Raw genomic sequence first — 11490 nt, forward strand, 5'->3', positions numbered from 1 at the left:
ATGTTATCGGAAGTTTTCTGCTTATGAGAGATCATTCAATGTTGTCAACCACCACCTTAGAATCTCCACTCTTCTCTGATATTGATTATGGCACTAAAATCCTGGATAACTTTGGAATGGTGACCAATGAATCATCATGTTACAAATTTGGGAAACATACCTCATCATTAAACGGTAAATCTTTGTTTTGATTTTTCTTCACCATGAATGGGTAAAATGTTTAAACCTCATAGCCTTCCTTTACCAAGTTGTAAATATACGCAAATGCTTGATTCAAAGGCAAAGTGAACACATCCTGCTTCTGGGAATAATGTAAACTGGAGTATTGCAAACAAAACCATTTCATCATGTATGCCTTTGCAATATTTTGTGGTCAAACTAACTTGAAGTATTAGCATCTTAGTTGCCAAGAGAACAAGAGGTATGACTGTTAAAGCATTCTTAAACTCAGAGGTACTTAAATTGCAAGCCAATGTAAGTAGTTACAAATATAGAATAAATTGCCTGTCTCCCAATTTATATTAATAGAAAAGAAATTATCTGTATATATATATATATATACAATCTCAGGTATCACTGATTGCAATGATTGTAGGTGCATTTCTTTCAAAATATTCTTTTTCTTTCTGACTTTTTCAAGAAATTGAAAGGCCTATACAAGAATGAAGGTGGAATCAGATGCAGAAAAGAGAATATGCATCTACTTACATTTGTCCATAAATCATCAATCGTCAAAAAGTATGACTCTTGTAACATAAAAACAATAATATCAAGTAGAGAAATGTAAGACATAAGCATCGTCATCACCTTTATAGTCTTATTCCAACTATTCAGCGAACACAGTAGGTTCCATATAATTAGCATTCTTTTTAAACAAATAACCACCACCACCAAACAATATTTTGAGGAACCAACTTGATTTCATGGTTAACAACTAATGTAATGAAATGTCTATTGAGTATAAAGTGTATGCATGTACATATGCGTATATGTATTTCTAGTGGGACTAAAATGGCCATCTCAACCTTTATTTTCTTGTAAAAGTTAAAGGTATAGAAGATAAGAGGAGATTAGAAGACTAGAAACCCCAGCTTTCTTGCTCCTCCCTTGTCCCCTTAAAATAAAATAAATAAATAAATAGATAGGTACGGAAGAGAATAAAATGTCCACTTCCCCATCCCTTGCCCCCAATTATCATTCACTCTGGTTTTGACATGTCTGAATTCTGAAATGCATGTTCGTCCAATTTATAGTCCTTAAGGTATTTACAGATGTAGATATATTTGGTCATGGCTTATGAAAATGATATTCAAGAAACAATCATGAGGATTCACAACCAAGAGCAATGAGGAAAGAGATGTAAACTAAAGTAAGAAACAGTAAAGGCAAATCAAGGGTAGACAAAATTGCTAATTATGATATTATGAGATTGAAAGTGCTTAACAACAGTTTCCAATGAGATGGAGGGATTCCTGGAGGGTGGAACTTGTGGGTAGCCACAGATGTGTAATGTGTGGAGTGCTTAACAAGGGTGGAACAACAGTTTCCAAATCAAGGGTGGAGTGCTTAACAAGAAAGCTGGGGTTTCTAGCTAGGAGAGGATTGAGGGTGGAACTTAACAGATGTGTAATGTGTGGAGTGGCCACAGAAGAGGTAGATCATCTATTTATCCATTGCAAGCTTGTAAGGACCTGTGGGTAAAGTTATTGGAACGTTTTGAAGTTTAGTTATGCTTCCCAAAGTCATTGGGAGCATAGTTATGGGGCTGACAGTTGAAAGGTTTGAAAAATCATATGGGGGTAGTGCCTTCAGTAGTGATTTGGACAAATTGGACAGAAAGAAACAAGAAGCTTTTTGAGAATAAACATAACACACAAGATAACATATTGACAGGTTTACGGGGCAGATTGTATTCATGGGTAGGAGCCCACAAGTATTTCATGGATATGTCTTGTAGTTCTTTTTTGCATTTACTAATCTTTTTGTATCTATGCACACAGAATAGATAATGTACAGGTAGTATACAACCTGTATGCACACAGAATAGATAATGTACAGAAAGGAAGATGGCCCTTGCTATATATATATTATGAGATTGAAAAGGTTAAACATCATCAAATAAACACAATATCAAGAATATTCTTATGGTTTTTCCTCATTTTTTGATCAATACAAGATTGTATTACTTGTAAGAAAGAATATACAGGTAGTATACAACTATACATGTTTCTGTATTAAATGATGTGCTTTAACACTAGGGTTGCTCACGGTTTCCAAACCGAGCCAGTACCACTGATTTTTGGAAAACTGTGAACCAAAACCAAACCAAATCAAACGGTTAACCGGTTGATTGGTGTGGTTTTCAACCAGTTCGGTTCTTCGGATTTTGATATCTATAATATTATATATAAATATATAATATAAATACTAGAACTATATAATATATTATATTATAAATAATAAATAATATATTATATATTATATAGATAATATAAAATATATAAGAAAAATGCATATAATATATAAATATATACCAGTCAGGCCGGTTAGTCGCCAGTTTTTTCATATTGGTCAATCGAAACCAAACCAACCAGTTTGGTTAACTGAAATTTTTGGTTCAGTTTCATCGATTAGGTTCAGTTTTTCGGTTTTTGATGAGCATCCCTACTTAACACCCTATGGCCTTTCCTCATCCAAAGCCCTTTAGTGAGCCAGACTATCATTTTCTAGTATACTTTTTGGTATGTCATGTTGAAAGGACCTTAATTTGTATCCTTCTACTAGTGAATTAGGTGGTCTTAAATGCACATAACCAAACCATCTTCCAGACTTTCTATCATATAGGATTACTCTTATTTGAAAAGGCTGTTGGACCAAAGGGTCTTTAGGCTTAGAAGTCTAGATTAGTTAGAAACCTAAGTCCTGATGATTATTCGAGAGGGTCCTAACCTAGATATTCTTACCAAAATATGTATACTCAAGGTAAAAGAAATGAAAGAAAACCCTAGCAATGTTCATGATTGGAACTTTTAGGAAACCTCTCATCATGTAGACATGTCAAGAAACAAATGGTACATTTTGGAAAAACAGATCAGCTCTGGAATACCTGGTATTCCAGTGGATAATTGATAATGGTTTCTCAAGGTTTTCTTTAGAACTTAAGGACAAATAACTAAAAAGCATGGCACAAATATATATAACAATAAAAAGAGTTTTCACATAAAGCAAGAGATAAATCAAACATGCATTGCCATAAACAACAAATTGTTCATAGCCTTTGTTTTCACCCATTCTCCCCTCCATCATTATTGGCATTCTAATAAACTCTGGAATATAATAGTCAATAGAAAACTGTCAAAACAAATCAAGGTCATGTTTCTCTTCTTAGTTTTCCCCAATCTTTATTGTTTTTATTCAATATAGGCCAACTTGCTTTTATCATTCCTTGTTTTACAACCTATGTAATCTCACCTCCCATTTTTATTTGTTTTTATCTTGACATCTAAATAAGTTCAGTTGAGCTTGCCATTGCAGTTGCACCATTTCTTCTCGAATGAAGGAACTACTGGTCCTCTCAAATTTAGTTGTAGCTGGTTAGTTTCGATTCCTACATTCCCTATTATGTTTTTGCATGATAGAGGTTGTATACATATGGCTATGTTTCTTAGTATTATGAAGAGGAAATATGCACCATGTCATGGCATTTCAGTTTTCTAGGAGAAATGTCGACTATTTCAATGAATCTTAGGCTCTTTTTTTTTCTTTTTTTCTTTATGACTTGGTGCTCAAATACTATTGTTTTATGACTAAAAGAATAGATGGAAGGCCCATGGAATTTTAAACATTAAATTAGGGAAACAAAATATCGGGTATCTTGCCCTTGTGCTGATTCCCATGTAGAAGTTATTAGACGGTCTGTAATGTGGGGTGAATATCCATTTAGCCAAAGTTCTTATGATGATTAATATTGAGTGGAGTTAATGTTGGAAAAGTGGGAGAGCAGAAATTGGCTAGCTCCGATAGAAGTATTTTATTGTACTATATTCCAATAGAAGTACTTTTGTTGATTTAATAAAATTCACCCAATAATTTCTTTCTTTTCTGAATTAAGCATTCATGATTTCTAATTAAGTAATCATATTTACTATATAGGTAAGGCCATGTTTGGTTACAAAATTCTTGCCTAGGGCCACATTCCTTTTAGAATGAAAAATCGGCCCCATAGCACAAAAACTGACTAGCCTGCAACATGAAAAATAATCATGCCCCATCTTGCTCATTCCATTCTTTGAGGAAATTCTACCTATAAAACTGTTGTCATAAATGTTTACTTTTGCGAAAACCCTTTTACAGAAATATTTTTACGAAAACACTTTTATAAAGGCACTTTTATGGGACTACTTTAATGAAAGCACTTTTATAGAAGTACTTTTACGAAAGCACTTTTATGAAAGTACTTTTATAAAAGCACTTTTGCGGAAGTACTTTTATGAAAGCACTTTTATAAAAGTGCATTACTAAAGCACTTTTACGAAAGTACTTTTATAAAAGTACTTTTACGAAAATATTTTTATGAAAACACTTTTACAAAAGCACTTTTATGAAAGTACTTTTATAAAAGCACCTTTACAAAAGCACTTTTACAAAAGTACTTTTATAAAAGCACTTTTATGGAAATACTTTTACAAAAGCACTTTTATGGAAGTACTTTTATGAAAGTACTTTTATAAAAGCACTTTTACGAAAGTACTTTTATAAAATCACTTTTACAAAAGTATTTTTATAAAAACACTTTTATGGAAGTACTTTTATAAAAGCACTTTTACAAAAACACTTTTAAAAAGTACTTTTACGAAAGCACTTTTCCGAAATTACTTTTATGAAAGCACTTTTACAAGAGTACTTTTATGAAAGTACAAAAGCACTTTTATAAAAATACTTTTATGAAAGTATTTTTATAAAAGCTCTTTTACAAAAGTACTTTTATAAAATCATTTTTATGAAAGTATTTTTATAAAAGCACTTTTATGGAAGTATTTTTACAAAACATCTATGTCAATTGGTAAACATTGATTATTGGAGACCTAGGCTAGCCGTTTGTGAATACCGTCACAATTTTTTTTTTTTTAAATAATCAAAATGAGCAATATAGGACACTTGTCAGTCTGAAAAGAATTCATTTTTAGGAAAAAAATTGTTTGACTCATAGCAATATTTTCTCATTCTTCCTATTTTTACCCATTCTTTTCCAGTTTAGAATTTCATCTTGGGTAAGAATGAGAAAGAGTGAGAATTGAACCAAACATGGCCTAAGTTGCCATGGAATTTCATAAAATGCCTAAATGATGTAAGAAGTAGCCAAATCCACTGACCTTCCACCACACACCACCCCAAAAGGCCAAAGAAAAAAAAAAGAGAAAGAAGAAGAAAAAAGAAGAAAAGAAGAAACCCCAATTGTACAGACTCCCATATTAGATGGATATATATGTTATCAGTGTTATCATGTTTCCTCTGAAAAGAACATGATATAATGGACAAGATATATACACTGACCACTGTATTTGGTTCCAAAGAAGAAAACACGGTAAAGGAACATAAAGATTACTCTTGGAATAGAATAGACCCATATTTTCTTGGTTTCACTTTCCACTCTTTACCTCTACCTTCTATACCTTTTATTTTTAGTCCTTGTTCACTTTTCAGTAAATTACTTACCCGGGTAAATGCAACTACCTGGGTAAGTTTTTCCTAGGAAACACTTACCCGGGTAAGTGCATTTACCCATGTTCTTTTATTTCTCATATAAATAAGGCAATAACCATTTTTTCCATAAAAATCCATTATTAAAAGGGGCATTTTTGTCTTATTCAAGTGTTGGCAACTTCCCCCCTAGGTGGGAAAGTTATTTACCCACCTAGGAGATGGGTATCACTTACCCATCTGGAAAATAAACTTTCCCTAATCCCCACATAAATCTGGAAAAAAAAAAACATGAGATTCTTGATCAATGGAAACCAAAATCCCATTGACCAACTTTCCCCCCTCTCAAAATCCAAAAAAAGAACACCCCCTTAGAGAGAAAAATAAAAGAGGTCGAAGAGAAATTTTACTTCTTGTTTTGTCTCAATTAATGTAACTTCCTTTTTAGATTGCCCTATTGGGAAAATAACCACTTCTTTTGGATTCCCTTATTCTTTCATTCATTTTCTTTGTAACCAAATACATCAAATTCTTGTATGTTCAAAAAGCTATCTATCTTCGAACCACAACATTATCTGAAAGGATGGAAATACCCATAACACACAAGTAATTGATTAAACATTCAATTTAGTTATACACTAATTGAATAGTTGGTTAACAGTTATTAATGCATTAACAAGACTTTAATGGATTAAACATTGGTTATAGTTTGGACAACAAGTAGTTTGTTAAGCAATAAGTAGTCTATTCTCTCTCTCTCTCTCTCTCTCTGCCTTATATGCAACTTGATTTTCATCCATTAATGGGTTACAAGTGGATAAGATTTAAATATAATATGTCTAGATTCAAATTTGATCAATTAGTTTTCAGATTTGAATTGAATGTTATCATCAAATTCAGATAGGACATTGCTATTAATTAAAATAAAAAGTACCATAATATTATATATTATTAGTAATATGAACTAGAAATAATTTTTACATTTCATCATGAATAAAATGACTCAAAATAACCTTTACCAAACTTAGTTTTATGTAGATATGTATATTTATTTTAGATTTGTCATATTAAGATTGAATCAATATATTGGGTTCTAGCGAATCCACATTCACCCCATTTATGACATAGACCTGGATTGGGTTCCACTTTAATGAAGCTGGGCCAAGCCGGTTTAGTAATCTAGCCCTAATATATGCATTATCGTGGACCCTTAAAAATCATTTCCCATTTTTTTTCATTACTTTAGGCCACGCCCCTGATTCTTCTACTTTTGTTGTAGATGGTATTCTATGCATGAAATAGGATTTGGTCCTCACATGATTATACCCACACCATTTGTACAATTATGGAGAGATTCCCAATGTAACACAGCACAGGACTGTGTGAACGATGTGAACACGGCCTTCTAAGAATTAAATCCGATCTCCTATGCATGAACTCGAACAAAAGATAGTATTCTTTCCTTCTTGAATTTAGGCTTTCCCTCAATTGATTTATGTTTGCAATTTGTTTTTGATGCATGCAAACAAATTATCTCATTCATCATACAAGTCAATAGAAAATGTTGATTGATCCATTCAATTCATTATTGGGTCAACAACCTCATTATTGATTATTCTGTTGTCATGCCTGGAATTTGTTGTCATCCAAATTTAGGGACAGTTCGCCGATGTACATAGTTTCGTTATCTAGAACAAAAACTGCAATTTTAAAAATAGTGGTGGGCCCTTCTTTATCTTATTGGTTGTTAGTTTGCTTTTAAACCACCCTTAATTATAGGAGATCTGAATGAATGTGGTTGTCTGGGTAATGGTTTTAAAAACCGGACCTGATCGGACGGTCGGACCAGAAAATTGGGAACCGGTTAGGTGATCGGTTCTGTTTTTCCCTAAAATCGGATATTTGCAAAAAAATGTTAATTTGGTCAGTAAACTGTTGATCTTGGCGGTTGAATCGTTTGAATCGTTCAATGGCTTTGACCTTTTTTTTTATTTTTTGTTAGAATGGGCCTACCGTTCGACCCAGGAACCGGACCCCTAACCGGTTCATTCTCCGGGTCAATTTTAAAAACCTTGGTCTGGATGATAATGGGCTATTTTCCACTGTTTCTAGAATTGGGTCGAGTAAAGGTAAGATTTCCTCCAATTTCATTAAGATGTAAGGGATTTGGAATTATAGGAGACTAGTGGAGAGACCCCTTCTTTGCAAGGGCTGGATTGGAATTGTAACATTGCTATTTGCTACATTACAAAAAATAATAGTTTTTTATTAAGAAACTTGCAATTATAAGTACTCAAGTCTTGAAACTCATATAAAGACTTAAAAGAGATTATCATGTGCTTGTTTTTTGAATACTACTTCAACAAAGTATGTCATATAAAAGAATACAATCATACAGTGATAATTCGAGAACTCCTAGTTGACCCAGATGGTAGGACCGTTCGGCCCGGAAACCGTCTAGGCAACCGGTTCCGTTTTACCCCAAACCCGATCCTTGGCAAAAAATCATTGAATCAGTCAATGACCCATTGACCCAGTCGGTCGAACCGTCTACTTGCTCAATGGTTTTTGACCATTTTTTATTTGTAATTATTTTTAATTTTTGTTGTCAAAATAGACTATCCGTTCAAACTGGATGGTTGAACCATTGACCTAAAAACCGGTGGCTAGAACGGTTTTGTTTTCGGGTCATATTTTCTAGACGTCAATAATTAAACGAAATAACTTTGTAATCATATTCATGGAAATGATAGACATTGCAAGGATTCTAAAATCTTGAAAAATAAATCCAAAATAATCTTAAACACTAGAAAAAAAAATTTAACAGTAAATCCACCAATCTAAAAAATTCAACAAATTTCTCAATGACCGTTTTTTTCTATTATTTTTTAAGGCAACTAGAGCTTTCTGCTGCAATGCTAAGAACTATATTGGAAGTAGAACTAGACAGCTCTGACTTTAAGCTAGGGATAGAAATACGACCTATTTTCATACGATGGCTACCATGCGGTAAATAAGAAATAAGATTATGTGGCATTAAGCTAGACCGCCATAAGTCATCCGATGTCAGAGCGAGAGAAACTGAAAAACAGGGAAATAAAATTTAAACTAACTAAAACAAAAAAACTACATTTCCATCTAATTGGGTGGTCAATGAACCATATGGATGCAAATTAGGCAGGCTTAGAGTCTGCACTTTGGACCAACCCAACTTTTTAGACAATCTGGCTTGAATTTTTAGTCTTTGGGCTAGACCTAAGCCTAGGCCCAAACGTTTGGGCTTTGATTTTTCGACTTACACCTAGGCCAAGACTAAGATAGCTCAAGCATTGCTGTATCATACATATAGATATATAGGCACATAATTGCAGACAGAGGTTTGCTTATTTCCTTGTTTCCTCTGGTCTTAACTAGAATTTGGGCTTTAGGAGAGATTTAAGGGATATTGAACTTGACCAGGTTGCCTTGCTCCATAAAACTCTTGAACCTATTTGTTTGAACCCCTCATCTTCAAATAGTCACATTTGGTTGCCTAATTCTTTGAGTTCCTTCTCCTGTGCCTCTTTTTTCTCGTCTCTATGCTCAAATCCTAATCCTCAACCTTTTCATAGCAAGGAGATTTAGTCCAAGCCTAATTCTCCAAATGTGGCAACCCTCTGTTGGGAATTGTCTCTTTGGAAAAATAAATATTCTGGAAGTTTTGCAAAAAAGAAGACCTAATCTTTGCATCCCCCCAAATTGGTGTACCCTTTGCAAAGCAAATGAAAAAAGTTGCTACCATTTACTAAGTTCTTGTTGTCCTTTTGTTGTCGGCCTTTGGGAGAAGCCTTTTGATCTTTTTGGGTGTAGGTGGACAGAACCAAGACAGATTTTCTTTTAAGTGTCCAAAGAAAAGTAATAGTCTTGTGGAGGTGTGTGAGAATTGATTTGGTGTGAACTGTTTGGGAGAAAGGAATGCCAAAATCTTCGATGATAATGGGAGGGGTGAGATTAGTTTATGGGAAAGTATCATAAATAAGGCCATAAGTTGAGCAAAGTCACTAGACCTGTTTCAACCTTTTTCCCTTTGATGATTTCTAGACAAATTGGAAGCAAATTACTAAAAGTACTGTTGTTAGACCAAGCCTTTGGTGGATGGAAACCTCTTGGAGAAGGAATTATTAAATTAAATTTTGATGGCAATAGCTTAAGGTAACCCAGGGTGTCCAGAATTGGGGGAGTTTTAAGAAACGGTGAGGGCCAGATCATAGTTTTATATTTTGGTTCTATTGGTGTGGGAGATTCAGTGAGTGCAGAAATCCAAGTTGCTCTAAAATGAGTAGTGTTTGCTAAGGAACTGAGGTTGGAACACATAATCATTGAAGGTGACTCTCAACTAGGTGGATAAAAAAGCCAAAGACTACAGCCTGGTTCTACAGAGGGGCTTTGAGAAGGTTCAGATGGTTAACATCAAACATATCAAAGACTACAGTGGCACCTCGCACCTCTTTGTGGGATTTTGTAATATGTATCCTTTGTGATCTTTTTAGTAAAATCTTTATTATCTACCCAAAAGTTTGCATTCATGTATAGATATAAACATACGTTGATGTATTTAGTCAAGGGATGATTTATCAATCCATGCATGAGCCCAACTTGAATGCATCATCAAATTTTAATGTGGGTTGGGCCTAAGTTGGATAGATCAAGGTCGACTTTAGGCAACAAAACTTTGGACCAATGCATAGGCATGGGCCTAGGTTGAGAATAAACTCAGTCCATACATGGTTCGGAGTATTGATATGATACGCCCAATATGGGGCATATCGTATCATATCTTTCGAAAAAAATATGGTCCAAAACGCCTATTTCCAGGTGTTTCAGATCCCCAATTTTTTTAATAATAAAAAACATGCTAAAAGCTTCCCAAAAAACCAAAATGTGAAAAAAAAACTTAAAAAAAAATAAAGTTTCAGCCATTTCTAAGTACTGATACGATACGATCGAAACTCCTATCGTATCAATACTTTGAACCTTGGCCCATACTATCCAACTGATGGTGGTTTTGTTAGTAGGATCTTTGACTTATTGGAATAGAGACTTGGGATCAAATGCCAATGCCACACCAAGGATTGAGAGGTGTTTAAGGGAGGATCTGCTCCTCACACTTGGCGCTTCACACACACCTCACACGCACATCCTATCATTCATTGGGAACATCTCCCGTTCTTATTAGTTATTATTCACTGGAGATGTTCCCAATGCACAGTGGATGTGCATGTGAAACGCTCTTTTGTGAGGAGCAGATCCCGTTACCCCCCATTGTGTATCCCCATGAAAAAAAAATCCAATCGTTTGGATAAAATGAGTCTACCAATGATGTCATAATTAAACAATAAAAATAAATAGAATTACAATAACAAAAATATAAAAAAAAAGTTATAGAAATATTTGACATATTTCAAGCGCTATAATTTTGTCATATGAAAAAAAACAAGTGCTATAATTTTGGACATTTTCATGCCTCTAAGAGACTGGGTCTAGTAACAACTAACAACTATGTCAGAAAGTTCAGGGAAGGTGATTGCAATTACCAAAAAGGTTTCAGCATTTTACCTTGATATTTATATGTAAAATATATAACATAACATAAAATAACATATATGCATACTAAAATTCACAGGCCCGATGCAGGCTTGAGCCAGAATCAGGGGTAATTTTGTCATAAAATATATTTAATAAACTTGACTAGTTTGGTCATGTAAAATACTTGAAATGTTTGTGGATAACTTCTATAAATAATCCCGAACG

Source organism: Nelumbo nucifera, chromosome 3 (assembly GCF_055504915.1).
Source record: "Nelumbo nucifera cultivar China Antique chromosome 3, China Antique-T2T, whole genome shotgun sequence".
Taxonomy (NCBI): domain Eukaryota; kingdom Viridiplantae; phylum Streptophyta; class Magnoliopsida; order Proteales; family Nelumbonaceae; genus Nelumbo; species Nelumbo nucifera.